The sequence below is a fragment of the Eptatretus burgeri genome, chromosome 11 (assembly GCF_056783735.1).
Source record: "Eptatretus burgeri isolate ZD-2024b chromosome 11, Ebu_testis_v1, whole genome shotgun sequence".
Lineage (NCBI taxonomy): Eukaryota > Metazoa > Chordata > Myxini > Myxiniformes > Myxinidae > Eptatretus > Eptatretus burgeri.
In genome coordinates, this window is record NC_140971.1 from 70308126 (window position 1) to 70324335 (window position 16210).

At 45.1% G+C, this 16210-nt stretch overlaps 1 protein-coding gene across 2 annotated transcripts in view; it reads right to left on the reverse strand.

Moving 5' to 3' along the window:
• Positions 1 to 13579, reverse strand: part of LOC147017327 (hippocalcin-like protein 1) — a 64266-nt gene extending 50687 nt beyond the window's left edge. The window contains exons 1-2 of one of the 2 annotated variants that reach the window (XM_085846875.1): positions 13375 to 13579; positions 5897 to 6046 (exon numbers count right to left, since the gene is read on the reverse strand). The gene's annotated coding sequence lies outside the window, so the exon portion shown is untranslated. Of the gene's footprint in view, positions 1 to 5896; positions 6047 to 6196; positions 6340 to 13374 lie in introns of those variants that run through there. The other variant, XM_085846874.1, reaches the window with a different exon arrangement.
• Between the last annotated feature and the right edge of the window lie 2631 nt (positions 13580 to 16210).

The window sequence follows — 16210 nt, forward strand, 5'->3', positions numbered from 1 at the left end:
TGTTTTTGAAAGTCCACGACGGGGATTGACAAGGTTTTTGTTTTTGAAAGTTCACGACAGGGATCGACAAGGTTTTTGTTTTTGAAAGTCCATGCCGGGGATTGACAAGGTTTTTGTTTTTGAAAGTCCACGATGGGGATTGACAAGGTTTTTGTTTTTGAAAGTCCATGACGGGGATTGACAAGGTTTTTGTTTTTGAAAGTCCACGACGGGGATCGACAAGGTTTTTGTTTTTGAAAGTCCACGACGGGGATTGACAAGGTTTTTGTTTTCCTTTTGCACTTTGACTTGGCTCATTAGGGAGCTGCATGTTCAATTACAGTGTCTGCAGATCTTTGGACCTATTTCACCGTGTGCCATTGGGCTAACCAGACCAACTGCCTTCAATGAACAGCTCGACATTGCGACGAGATGTTCTCTGAGTGTTAAATTCCAATTCTGCACCGAAGGAGGATTGAATAACCCCAAAACGGCTGCCAATCCACACAAACCATGCTGATGTGCAGAATGGTATTGCCATTGTTGCTCGTTTATCGAGGGGAAAATATACCTGATAATTGCTTACTGGGGTCTGATAAGATAGCGCAGAGGTCGGATACTCGCTTTGGAGATGCCAAGTCTGGGTTTTGTTTCCAGCCTGCCTGCAGACTATCATCCTGGTGCTTCACAGGTAGGACATTGCAGCGATGAGTATGATGTCATCATTTGAGGGGACGCTAAGCCGACTGTCAAATGTGCTAACATTTGCTTCCGAACATGAACGATTACAATTCCCTTATCGTATCAGTTGGGGGCACTGCATCGGCGGTATCGGCATTCTCCCATACAAAACAACATGCAGCTAGGTGTTGATACACGTCATGTGAAGATTGCTTCCTGCGGACAAATCCTCCTTTACTTGTTGGCACGAAACACACACACACACACACACACACACACACACACACACACACACACACACACACACACACACACACACACACACACACACACACACGTTTCCATTTCTGTTCCTCGTTGGCTACTCCTAAGGCATAATAATATAATTTAAAGGATTACTATAAATGATGTTACTTTCACAACATCCGAGAAATTAAACTACTTTATTTAAATTGTAAACCTCAAAACAGTTGTCTTACCTAGAGTAAGAACATTAACCTGTAAGCAATTGAATGGTTTCCCGACTCCAGTTTCCCGATGCATCATCACCTGGGCACCGTTCTTCCTCAAGGTTTCAATCCTTTTAGCCCAGAACCTCTCCAAACGGCAGATCCACATCAGTAGATTACCTTCATCAGCCGATCCACAACTTCAGTTGCGTCCGTACAGTCAGTCAACCCATCAATGCAACATTACTAATCAGACTTCACTCGATAGAAGATTTAATGGATTACAATACAATTACGTATTTATAACTCTCATAGCACATTCCATGATATAACAAAACATTAAATGATGGACATCTCACCTTAAAAATAACCTGTCTACCAAGCAGCCCGACCACCCCATGTACCACTGAATCGAACTGTCATTCGAATATTGAAACTGTCATTTTCAACATGCTGGACTGCGTCCCCTCGCAACCATTGAAAATATTTTTTAAAATCTATTTATATAAATCTTTCATTAATAATATAATCTATATATATAATGGAGCAAGTCTATGTGATTATGTATGTATGTATGTATGTATGTATATATGTATATATGTATGTATGTATGTATGTATGTATGTATGTATGTATGTATGTATGTGTGTATATCTGCTCTTCACCCATTGGCTGGACAGCTGACCTGACGTCACCCACAAATGTAACCTAAAATGCTTAACCTGCAGTACCCAGAGGACTCAAACGACCCCCACCCCCCACTTCCAAGGACCAAAAGGACCCAAACGACCCGGAGGACGCAAACGATTCCAAGGATACAAAAGACCCCAAACACCCTTAAATACCTAAAAGACCCTGAAGACCATTAGAGACCGTAAAGACCCTGAAGACTCTTAAATATCCAAAAGACTTCGAAGACTCAAAAATGCCCCAAAGACACAGAACACTCAAAAGACCAAAAATACCCCAAGGACCCACAAGACACAAAAGACCCAACAGACCCTTAAGACCCCGAGAAACCAAAACACCCAAAAGACCTCGAGGACACAAAAGACCCAGAAGACCCAAAATGACCCAAAAGACCCAACGGACACAAAAGACCCAGTGGGACTATCCAGGACCCATGGAAATTCTGCATAATGCAAATGTGACTTCAGGTCCCGAACCCCTTCTCCCACCACACACACACACACACACACACACACACACACACACACACACACACACACACACACACACACACACACATACACACACACACACACACACACACACACACACACACACACACACACACACACACACACACAATCCCAAGTCCTCAAACTCAGGACCCTAAGATCCTAAGCTCGTCACCCAAACCATGAAGCCAACACCAGGCTTTGTTGCCTGGAATTAAATCAGGCTTTATCAACCTTTTGTTTTTCACTTGGAAGTTGTGGGTTATGATGTGCATTTAAACATCGTAACCCACAACTTCCGAGTGAAAAATAAATTCTACAAATTTCAGAAAATTAATTAAAAATACAAAACGAGAATATCTTGGATGGATAGGTGTCCACCCCCCCTGAGTTAATACTTGGCGAAAGCACCTTTGGCAACAATTACAGCTGTGAGTCTGTTGGGATAGGGCTCTATCAACTTTGTACACCTTGATTGGGCAAATTCGCCCATTCTTCAGCACAACATTGTTCAAGCTCAGTAAAGTTGATACAGCAATCTTCAAGTCATGCCACAGATTTTCAATTGGATTTAGATCAGGGCTCTGACAGGGCCACTCAAGGACATTTATCTTTTTGTTCCTCAGCTACTCCAGTGTAGCTTTGCCTGTGTGCTTTGGGTTGTTGACATCTTGAAAGGTGAACTTCCGTCCCAATTTCAGCTTTCTTGCAAAAGGCAACAGGATTTCCTCTTGGATTTTTCTGTATTTTGCTCCATCCATTTTCCCTTCTGTCCTGACAAGTGCCCCAGTCCCTGCTGATGAGAAACATCCCCATAACATGATGCTGCCACCACCATGCATCACAGTAGGGATGGTGTTCTTTGGGTGATGTGCTGTGTTGGGTTGTCGCCAAACATAACGTTTTGCATTTAGGCCAAAAAGTTGAATCTTTAATTCGTGAGAGCACAAAATTTTTTCCACATGGCTTCAGAATCTCCAGAGTGGTTTTTTTGTATACCTCAAACGGGACTCATGGTGGGTGTTTTGAGTAATGGCTTCCTTATTGCCACCTGACCGTAGAAGCCAGACTCGTGGAGTGCTTGGGATATTGTTGTCACATGCACACAGTGACCAGTCTTTGCCATAAAGACCTGTAACTCTTTCAAAGTTGCCATTAGCTTCTTGGTGGCCTCTTTGATCAGTCTCCTCCTTGCTTGGTCATCCACTTTGGAGGGACGGCCTGATCTAAGCAGGGTCTTGGTGGTACCGTATGCCTTCCACTTCTTAATGATTGTCCTAATTGTGCTCCAAAGGATATTGAAGGCCTTTGAAACATTTTTATAACCATCCCCTGATCTGTGCCTTTCCACAACTCCAATCCAGCGGTCTTTCGAAAGCTCCTTGGTACTCATGGTTGAGTCTTTGCTGTGAAATGCACTACCCAGCAGAGGAAACCTCCAGGAACAGCTGATTTTATTCTGAAATAATCACTCACTGCAATTTAACACAGGAGGAGGGCAACTACCTTGGTGTGTGATTTTGAAGGTGATTGGATACACCTGAGCTAACTTACAATTGATATTATAAGGGGGGTGGACACTTATCCAACCAAGATATTCTAGTTTTGTATTTTTTTATTAAATCTATGAAATTTGTAGAATTTGTTTTTCACTTGGAAGTTGTGGGTTATCATGCGTAAATAAAGGTGGAAAAAGTCTGATTTAATGCAAATTAATTCCAGGCTATAAGGCAACAAAAGGTGAAAATTTTGAAAGGGGGTGTGGACTTTCTGTAGGCACTGTGTTTAGTATACGTCTGACTAGTTGTTTTTTTTAATCTTTTGACAAGTTCATGGTATATTCGTATACGTATAACTAGTTTTAATTGATTGACAAGTTCGGTGATATACTATTATAGTCTGACTAGTTGTTTTCATGCATTGATAAGTTTGGTGTTGTGAGTGGTTGCTCTCATGGTCGTCATTATTTCACCTGAACTGCCGAATTACGCTTTCCATTTGTAACCATCTCACTGCATCATCCTCAATTTTCCTTGCAAAACAACTCACTCTCGTTCCTCCCTCCTCAATAAGCAATAACCCACATGACCATCTACATACCCAACAAATTGCATTCTACATCTGCAATATTCCGCAGACCATTCTCTAATCCGAAATCCACATTCCATTCTAAATTCCAATTAACCCCCACCCCTCTCTTCCCCAACCCGATTCCATTCTGCTTCCCAAATCATCCGCTTTACTTTAAACATCTCAATAATCCACACTCTATTCTACATTCCTTGTAAAATCCCCCATGAAGCCAACTAAAATTTGTTTAAAATCCATCTTCTATCCCAAATATGGGTATACAGGTCTATCCTCTTTGATGCATCTTATACGAGCACCGAACTCATGATGATGGATCCCAGGCGCAAATCTCAAATACACGACACTGGTTTGTCCATCTATACAATACGCTTGTCAGTCTCTTTGTTCTTCTGCCACATCTCGCAAGATGGTGAATGAAACGTGTGTGTGTGTGTGTGTGTGTGTGTGTGTGTGTGTGTGTGTGTGTGTGTGTGTGTGTGTGTGTGTGTGTGTGTGTCTGTGTGTGTCTGTGTGTGCAAACGAAACGTCAACTTTTTGAATATTGTTGAAGTCACATTTTACATTGCATGGAATTTTTCTGGGTTCCTGATAGTTAGTTGTATACAAATGTCCTCGTTTGTTTCTTTTAGGTTCTACCTGAAGGCAGCCCCATGTTAAGGATTGCATTGGGTTGCTTATCATTGCCTTTGCAGTGGTAGTCATGGCAGGAATTTGGAATTTGCTCCAGGATGCTGGCGATAATTCGCCTACTCTGAATTGAAAGACACCGTGGGATGTTTAACGTTCACCAACGCAAGCACTCAAGACCGCCAGCTTAATGTCCATCCACACAATTCCCAACCTACGAAGCACTATAGTCTGACGGTTTATAGTGAGGCTGAGAATTAAACCCAGACGAGACAGCTGAAGGACATGGACACAACCTCCGCACCATCCTGTTTGACTACAAATGCCCTTCTAATTCATGCAAAATTGTCCTGACGTCTCCCAATCTCCTTTTCCTGCATTCAACTTATGTCTGACTCCAAGAGCCTATAGCTGTAAAAAAAAAATATATATATATATATATATATATATATATATATATCAAAATTACAAAACCTTACCCCCCTGGCCAACCCTACTCACAATGTCCTGCTGTCTGAGTAAAGCTCCAAAAGGCAATTCAAGCGTTATTGAACACAACAATGTTCGCAGTGACAGTCAACATACCCACAAACGTAACTTTTGCTCTGCATTTGTTAAAATTCCCCTCTTTTTTTCCCGTTGATAAGCTGACACAATCACTGGGATGCGCTTTAGTACGTACAACCCACGTGCACAGTCATTCAGACAGGAATCACCAATTTTGCTCATAATACGGTTATAAAGGATATAATCAAATAATGACGAAAAGAACAAGATCTTCCCATAAAAAGGGCAATCTGCTCACCTCCTGAACTAGTTTGCTTTAAACAACCTGACATTTCATTCAACACCCACATGCAATCACCACCTGAACAATTCCTCACTTACCGTACTACAGGACAAAGAAGTCACCTTGGAAACCTCAGGAACCCAAGCGCTGCTGGGGCCAGGTATCCAGGAATAGGTGGGGCCGAGATCTGGCCAGCGGGGGAGTCTCCGAGAGTTGAGCTCGGTCGATGATCCTCAGAGAGAGCACGTCTGCAGTGCACAGGGTGAAGTTGCGGTTAAGAAAAGCCGAAGCAACAGCGCTGCACACTTGGTGTGACACATGCACACACACACACACACACACACACACACACACACACACACACACACACACACACACACACACACACACACACACACCCAGGTCTGTATGCACGAGCGTCAGGGCCAGCACCGAGGCGGTGCTGCGTTGTTGAGGGGGTTCTTAGAGGACAAGCCAGTCTTTACTGCTCCACAGGAGCTTTATTTGGTGGCAGCTCCGCCTTTTATACAGTGGAGAAACATAGGCGACCGTGGGTGGAGGTAGGAGGCGTGGGATGGCGAGAGCAAAGGGAGGGGGAATTGTGAGATGGGGAATGAGCATGCAGCTGGACCTCCAGCTGGGCCACGGTGATGCTGTGCAGCCGAGCTGCACGGAGTGCGTCCATTAAATTGCATTATGCTGCTGGAGAGCATCACAAACTCGATGATCTATACGAGGCCAGGGAGGAGGGCCAGTGAGGTCTCCACAAGGTAGGGGGGGGGCGTCTAACGTTGCTGCAATATAGCTTCACAAGTGGAATTGCACCACCGAAGGTCACTTCGTACGGTACCGTAAAAAAAAAACCACAAAGCATTTTTGGAAAATGTTATCGCATTCCCGACAACCGCGGCAACCCCGCACCACTTGGAGCCAATAGCTCTCTCCCATCCGCAGGCAAATGCAGTGTGAATCACATGACCCGGTCGTGCGCACATTTCCACCGAGATTTCCAGCCATCACAGTCCGACACAGCTCGGAGAAGGAATTTAAAATAGACCCGAATTTGCTTTCCCTCCCCTGGACCAGCAGGAAAGGTTGTTCAGAGGCACGGTGCTTCTGGACACGATGGTGGGATTGCAGAGTGGGCGTACACAGGAGGTCATGGTGTTACAGCTACAGTACCTCCAACACTGCATGGATGCAGAGCCTATAGTGTGGAATACCAATTTTAATTACACCTCTCCTTCCCTCCTGGAGACAGGTGATGCAATGCACTGTACACCGTGATGTACAAAATTACAAATACCTTCCCAACTGTTTCCATTGAAGGGAACATCTTGCCACCATTAAGCGAACGCATCGCCATGTCCTTAGGACCGTTCTCAGAATTTTCTCAATGGGTGAAACTCCTGCCATAACGTGTGTTCCCACAATTGCCTTCGGGCCTGTACATCCCGAGTTTATTGTGCATAGTTTTTTTTTTATTATTGAGAATGGCTTGGGTTTATTTCGCATAATTTCCCTCCAGCCCTGCACCACATCCTTCCTCGGCCCATAAGCATGTCCACACGAGTTGGAAAAGTGCAGCACATTGTGTTTTAGGCCATTGCTTCGACTACAGTTTGCACTGTTTCTTATACATTTCCCTCTGAGTATTTATACTGCTACGTTTGATTTGTTAGCACTTGTTCATCTCCTACATGGGCTCACTTCCTCTGATCAATATGCACTTTCTGCAGGAGCACCAGGGCTGAGGTTGTCATAGCAACAACTCAATCACATATGATTGTTACACTTCCACCGTCATCGCCCCCCCCCCCAGCCTCACTCGTTCCACCATTGCATTTCTCCAACCCATCACCGTGAGCTCTTCCTGCCTACCATACCCCTGGCTTTCTCATCCACATACTCACCGAAGACCGGGTGAAGCTGCCGTGTAACCCAAACTGCTGCTTGTACAATTGTTCGAGAAATTGTGTGACAAGAGATAAATCACTTGTAATTCTGACTATATGGTTTGTTCGGCCACACCATTTGCTGCAACTGCACAACGAATAACCACATAACGATCAACCATAAAAAGGGGTGCAAGTGGTGTGCAGTGCGCCAGCAAAAGGATGTGTTGCACCATAAAGGGGAAATCTGTGCGACGGTTCTAAAAGTCCAGACTTTGGAACTGAATTGCTGTTTGGCTCAAAGTCAAGAGTGAGCAGCATTGCATTTGCCATGGCTCTCAACCTACAAACAAATTTCCGTGTTGCATTACTAATTGGCCAAAGTGGTATTCTCTAGTAACGTCATTTCAGTGGACAGGGAAGAAACGTGACCATGATTTGGATTACATAGGCCTTCAGGACACCTTATTCCAAGGTGACAGAGTGAACTTATTTTCACACCCTCCCCCAACCCAACTTTACTCCTCAATCCCATATCCGTACAAATATGACTGGATGTGATTACTGTTCTGTTGTAAATATATATATATATTTTTAATGAACCAAATTCAAAACCAAACACTTGCCGATGATGCATGTTGTGCAGGTAGACAAACATACCGGGGTACCTGTTTATCACGTACCGAGTGGCTTGCAGTGGGCCAAGTTGACAAAAATAAAAAATATATTATTACAATTGCAGAATTTTACAAGCAAATGCAATGTCCCCCCTCCCTCCTCCACTTTGACCCCAGTGAAATTGAAAAAGAGACACCAAATCACTATCTGTCAGCTTTTGCTCTGCAGGAGTTGTGGCAAGGTATGTTTGTGCAGGTCTTGTCTGCATTGGATAAAAACTGGGAGATGCCAAAACCCTGAATTCCTCCACCAATTTTGAACTTTTCCCCCCTGTAAAAAATCAGAAACAATACACCAGACAAATGTTTACTTGCTTTAGTCTGAAGAGGCTGTGGCAAAGTATTGTTATGGATCTGGTCCAGGGGGGTAAAAGGGGAATAGATTAGAATAGTTATTTCCCAGTACATGTTCGAGTAAGTGTGATGCAATTCTCCTGAGGGATAAAGTGTGTCGAGCACGTGTTTAGAAAGATGTTGTCTCCCCTCCCCCAGCATCTGTATCGAAGCCTCGCATTTCCCCCCTCCCGAGAATCTTAAACCTTCCCGTCGTACATCCTGTGGTGGTAAATTTGGCCAAAGGTCACCATCTGTCACCGCAGGGCCATGAAAAGTGCTGGTGAATATGCCCATATATGGACATCTGACAGGCTCTACGCCATCGGACTGTCCGTGACGTGAAATTTCCCCGGCTTTCCAGCCAATCAACACGGCCCATAAATCATCATCCATCAGGCGCATGGACCGATGGGTGTGCGCCACACATGGTCTGAGGGGTAGCGCCTACCTAAACAATAGTGCTGCATACTTGTTGTGACGCTGCACAGCAACAGCCCTGCAGGATGGAATACGCATGTACGGTGGTTCTCGGTGGTTGGCCGTTGTTGGTTCCTGCCTGGCTATTCGTGGTACTGTAGTGCACGGTGGTTTGTGGTTCGGCTTCGTGGCACAAGTCACGGTTCACTGCAGAGTTGGTGAGCTGCGAACACCGCTTGGGAAGCATGTGCGGAAAAGCTGGCGGGGTTCCGAGAGCGTGAGGGATTAAATTATTTATTATCATTGGTTACCGACTGGAATTGCCGCCGTTTCTCTGCATTCTTCTTCCTCCCCCCTTTACTTCCTGTTAATAAATATTCTCGTTTTGATGAAACATCGTGTGGTTGGCGGGAGCGCGCTCCATAGCGTTTAGTGGAATTGGCATATTAATCCGATAGACAGGCAGATTGAGTTGGTGCTAAACCGCAATAAACGCAGATCACTGATAGGCTCAACTCAGCCAACTCACTCAGCAGATTCGCCGAGGTTGTGTGTTGAAACGCCAATTGGCACCAAACTAACCTGATGGATGTGGAGATCATTTTGTCCCATACCCGCAGGCGCCGTGCCCATCATTGAACACGTGCGTCTGTTACAGTATTTCTTGTGGCGAGTCTTCTGTGGAATGTTTGAAATTTAACCATTTAGCAGGCCAGAAATCTTGATTTGTGACCAATTTTGACATTTGACCCCTGTGAAATCCAAAGAAAGGCAATAAACTAATGTCTGGCCACTTCAATCTATAAAAACTGTGTTGAGGTATCATTTTTTTTCCAATTCATGTCTGGACTACGGAGGCATGGCAAGCCAAAAACCTCAATTTTGTGACCGATTTTGATCTTTGACCACTGTATAATCGAGAAATAAGACGAATCCAAAAAAAAAAATATCTCAGGAACCCTATAGGGGCTGTTTGAATGCACCTTCATGCCAAATCGGATCTCCATGGGCTAAATGCAAGGAAATGGAAAGGCAAAATGTGTGAATTTTTTTTGGTGCTTCGCCTTTGTCCCCTTAAAATGGAAGCGTGGCCCAAAATCAAAAAACAAACAAGCAAGGTCTCTGGGTGTATTAATTTGTTGAAAAGAAAGAAATATAATTAAAAAAAATATATATATATATTGTATATCTCTCCTCCCGATTGAAGGGATAATTACCGTTCCACCGTTGGGTGTCCACAAATTACCATTCCAAATTTAACCGGTAATAAAAAATAATCATGAAATGGGATGCAACGATGCGGTTCACTGCATGTGAAAGAGCATTTCTCAAAGTTTTATTGACCTTTTTTGGGGCCATTATTTGCACCAAGCGGAGTCATTGGATCATTTTTCCTTGTTGAAGCCACTGTCAAGTCTGTCAATTACCGGGATATGTTGGAGAACGTTTTACTCCCACAATTGGCGGACCTGCAACCAGAGGTAATTTACCAACAAGATGAATCTCCCCCACACTGGATTCTGATAATGTGCGATTTCCTCAACAAACACTTCAATGATCGATGGATTGGGCGTGACGGTCCGATTCTGTGGCCACCATGTTGGCTGGACATAACCCCACTGGATATTTTTACCTCCGCCACTGAGGGTGAAGGAGGTTATGTTTTCACCCCTCTCTGTCTGTCGTCTATCTGTTTGTGTGCAGGATATCTCAAAAAGTTGTGGACGGATTCGGACGAAATTTGGTGGACACGTTGGGTGTGTGACAAGGAAGAATCGATTCAATTTTGGTGAAGAATTGATTCAATTTTGGTGAAGATCCGAATCGGAATCCAATAATTTTTTAAGTGATTCTTCACCATTGAGGGATAGGGCTAAACTGATATATATCACGATATCTCAAAAAGTTGTGGACGGGTTCGGATGAAACTTGGTGGACAGGTTGGCTGTGTGACAATGACGAATAGATTCGATTTTGGTGAAGATCCGAATCCAGATCTGGGTACGAGAAATATTTACTTTCTTAAAGTGATTCTTCACCATTGAGAGATAGGCCAAAAACTGTAGGAATGCTGAACTTAACCTGTAAGGAGATAAAGTATCGCCTCAACATGTTACACGTGACACGGGGTGCTCACAAAGAAGTGCACTGATGAAGATCAATGATGATCTTGACAATAAAACTTTCTTCTTCTTTCATGTACAGCACAAGGCTGCAGCGTAGCATCTTTAACTGAGAATGCGGGTGTGTTGCTGATGCAATGCCCGCTGTAGGTTAGGGCAGGAATTTGTAATTTGTTTAGGGTCCTGGAGATAGCTCGGCCAAGATTCAAACCCAGCTACACAGCTTAAAGGCGAGTGTGTGTACCTTTAAGCCATCCTGCCAACCCAATTAAACTTTGAGAAATGTTCTCTCACACGCAGAAAACCACGTCGTTGTATTCAATTTCATTATTTTTTATTACGGATTGAATTTGGGAAGGTAATTTATGGACACCCTGTATAGAAAAAAGAAAATAGGAAGACAAAGGGGTGATATTGTTGCGAACTTGGAAGCTAACTGCACACAACAGCCAGGTCCTATAGATCAGCTATATTGGTAAGTATGTATTTCTAGTTAGGGTCCCGTCCTCTGTTTAATGGGTGATTAATTGTACGTGCGCTGTGAGTTATTTTATAGTTTGGATTTTTACATTTTAAACTTCGACAACAACAACGCCCATCTTCGCTTCTTCACCATCGGCCTTTCCCACGCGCGTGCATGTCAAGCACAGCCGTGGGCAGAGTCCAATGTGCCAGGCGGGATTTCTTTGGATGTTGGCGTCTTGGATTTCGCTCCAAATACGGGCATGGCGCCAATCTCAGCCAATGGGAGGGGTGCGAGCACGTCTGCCGCCTCTCGGCCAATGGGGAGCCAACGCAACATATTGCTGCTCGACTTCCTGGTCGAGGGGTGGAGACATGAGCACCCTCCCCCCCCCCAATCTCGGACAGCCAGGAGATCGCCCAACATGCCTGTCCAATTAGGGGAATGGCACGGACGGATCCCTCCCACCTGTCAAGAAAAAGAGATAATTGTGTGGGGGCGACCCGCTGAGAGAGTCGTCCCACCTGAAATCGCCTGCCTGCGAGCCGGAGGAGAATCGCTTGCCTGCCTGCCCAGCTGACTTGCTTTGCCTGCCTCGTCGCCTGTTTTGCCGGTGGAGCGTGCCAGCACCCGACGCTACACTTCGTACCCGGTGCTTGGAGCGGCATAGTGTTGCGGGTTTGAGTCCAGCCGGGCCAGATCGTCGAGAACCGCACAAAGCGGGAAGGTCCAAGCCAGTCTCTTACCTCCAGCTCACCTTCCCTCCAAGCTGGGGGTACCAATAAAGGCAGTGGCCACCATTTATTTTTGGGGGGTGTGTGTCTGTGTGTGAGCCCGTCTTTTAAGTGCCGTGTGTGTAAATTGCATTCCTTTTATTCGGTTAACTCTGCCTTCTTGCGTGCTCCCCTGCCCTATTATAATATAAATAAATATCCCTTTTGTTAAACGTTCCAGCTCGTTTCTGTGTTTCTTTCATTGGCTTGGCACAGTGTGTGTTGAGAAATAGCGAGGCAGTAAATTGTTCATTTGGACCGACAGGCCTTGGTAACATCCGCTCGGGTTACACACGGTTCGGGCACGGTGACGGCTCGTTCCGCTCGAGGTCCGTCGAGGGTGTGAATTCCTCGGTAGCTTTGCCGCATGGGTAATTGGGTATATTGAAGTTTGGCAATTGACCCTACCCCATGCGGTCGAATTATTGGCGATTCATGGTCCAGTAAGGGACCCGTGCCTTTCGGACTTATCCAAGAGTCACGACCTCAATTCCGGTGGAGCAGACTCCACTGCTCCCCCAAGCGGTCGTGCTCGCAATTGATACCCGGCCCCTTAACAATACGAGGTAGTTTCCGCCCATGAGTGTGGGAGACAATTGAATGGTAAAGCAGAAGGAAAATAGTCTTGTATATGGAGCAGACAGGTGGGGTGGAGTGTTGGATGTTAGGGGTTAAGGTAATACCACAATCTCAAAATTCCATTGCATTTATGGATATAATAAAGTTGACCCCATCAATACAAGGTAAATGTTACATATTTCTATACCACAAGCTCAACTCATCACCTATGTAGCTCTATTCCCATCCCAACAGAACAGTTCTTCTTCTACAGTTCATCTCATCTTTGAGTTCTTCCTCATCTCATCTCCCATTCCCCCCCATCCCAGCTTACCTGTCCACTGCTTGTATCACCTGACCATGAGAGAGCATGACGCAGAGTGCAGAGTTGGGATGACAGAGTGAGCTGGGGTTTTCAAAAAGAAGGGAAGGATGGAAAAGGTATATTGGCTTGAGAAGAATTGGAGAAAGGCAAAGGCAATGGAAGGGGCCGTGGGAGGGAAAGGTGGATTTGAGAAGGGAAAGAATGAGAAAGCAGGAGAGTGGGACTTAGTTATGGGACAGCAGGAGCAGGCGGAGTATCACGGAATGGAAATAGGTTTTGGAATGGGCGGAAAGCAGTAAATATAATGGAAATTTAATGATAAATAAAGCATTTATATCTTGATAACTGGATTGCAGGTCGGCCAGCATTGCTGACACTTGATACTGCATGACCCGTTCAAACGAGCTGATTGACAAATGTATGGACTGATATAGATCGCACCTTCTGAGTGTTTGATTAATCGCGGGTTCAATATATATTGGAAAGGACTTTGGACTGAATCTTGAGCCTGAAACGAGCTCTCAGTTCCAGGTTAATGATAAGCACAACTTGGAGGCTCTTTGTATCGAGGGCTCTGAGAGCATGATTTGTGTGATCATGATGATGAGACAAGTTCATGTTCTTTTTTGTCGGCTTATACAAAGTCAAGGCTCCTGGAAAAGTTCGGATCAGGATACAACAGAACAAAAGTAACAATAGAGAAAGAGGGGAAACACCAACAGCAGGGTTGAGGGACAACATCGAGGGAGATAGACAAATAAATGGGTGTGGGGAGGAGTGAGGAGAAGGCGAGGATGCACAAGGTGTACAAGATGGGTACAGAAGCAAATTCTCAGGAAGGAAAAATTGGAAATTTGGAGAGAGGTGGGCTTGGAGAGGGTTAATGAGTGTGGGGGGGGGGGGGCTGGGCAACAGAAAGAGCAGAGTGCAAGACTATAAAGGAGGCGGTAGAAGACAGAGAGACCACCGACCTGTCTGCGATAGGAAAGTGATAAGCCATGAACTCAGCTTCATCGTTGGAGAGTCCAATGATTGTGATGGCCTTGGTTTCCAGGTGGTTAAGCAAAGCAAGATGTGAGGCAGGAGTACCAGCCCAGAGGGGAGAGCAGTACTCATCAAGCTGAGGATGAAAGCCTTGTAGGTGGATAGTTCAGGTGTGCCAAGAAAGGACTTTGTATGAGGGAGGATGCCCAGTCGGCGGCTGGCTTTGGAGACCAACTTAGAAATGTGGTTTGCCCGAGATTGTTTCTTGTTGCTGAGAATGCAGCCTGTGGCTGTGCTGGTTGCGTCATTTTCTGGAAGCACGCTGTGCCACTGATACAATGCCTTTGTTGCGAGTAAGCTGGTACTCATTTTGCCGACCTTGGAAGGATGACAGGCTGAGTCAACCCAGCTGGTGTTTTTTCAATGGTACAAAGGGGCTCCAACTCAAAAACCCAAGATCTGAAGCCAGCCATCTTCACCCCAAGATTGCATCTTGTTATGATTCCAGCAACCTCGTGTGGGTAAAAAAGGGGTTCATCTGACCCGGCTATAAACCGTCATCCTAGTGTTTCACAGGCAGGGTGATTCATCTATGTGTGTGCCTCTCTCAGATGGACGTTAAACTGGGCATCCCGTCTGCCAGCATTAGTTAGTGGATGTTAAAGACCCAACGGTGTCCTTTGCGAAGAGTAGGTGAGCTATCACTGGCACACTGAACAATTTCCAAATTGCTGCCCTAACCACTGCTGGGAAGGCAATGGCAAACCACCCAGTTTAACCCTTGCTCAGGAAACTGCTTCGACGGGGGAGAGAGATTGTGGAGTTGGTTGTCTTGTTCTGTTGCCCTTACCACAGGTTTGGATCCCATTCCCAAGGCTGCTCATGGTGAAAATTTGCCCACAATGCGATGTAATGGAGACCTTTCCCACATTGGTTCTAATTTATTAACAACGGAATCGTTCACGTGTCATGGACACATCATTCCCCTCCATGATCTCCCAAGAGTAGACAGATCTCCATCGGAACAATAGACATTGTATTATTGTACGTCATGCAAGAACTTGTATCCCTCAGTTTCGTTTTTCTAAGAATATAGATTAGTGTTTCCAGGTTGCCCTTCAGGATGTTGGTGTGCTCCTTGATGCCGCACCCCCGGTGGCACCGTATCAGAAAACTCAAGAGCTCAGTGTGTGCGGAAAAACAATCATTGTGATGGCAATGACGTCATAAACGAGTTTATTTAAAACCGAAGTTCAACGCTCCTCCGGATAATGTGCTGCAGAAGTCAGGAAACAGGTGGGCGGCACCACAATAGACCCAAGATTACACTTTTCTTTGGCCCACGTACTGGTTTATAATCGAGCAGTAAACAAAAGCAAATGTCAAAAAGGTACTTACCAGTGCAATAGATGAGAAGTAAAGATTGGCAAGTGAATCACTGGAGTCTGGAGGTCGAGCTAATTATGAAGGAATACAAACAGTACTGCTTTATGGAGAGAATGAGACACATGAACCTGATGAGAAATGCGAGGTCACATTTAGGGCTGTTGGGACAGAGATTGGTGAAACAAAAGCTGAAAACGACGATGCAGAGTTCGCAAGCAAGTTTACCATCAGCTGCAGTATTTGGCTTTGCCACAACTTAGCCTCAATCACCTTGGCCAAGGGCCAGCCAAGTGGCTGTGGGCACATTCTTTAAAATACCAGAGCAAGTTGGCAGAACAAATGGTCGCTTTGCTATAGGACTTGCTCCTATCTGAGTTTAACACCTCCGACATTTCTTGTTCAATGCCTGTTCCAATCTGAAGATGCATCTCTTGCCACTGTGTTGGTTCCTCCATTGTGGACTGCACTGTGATGG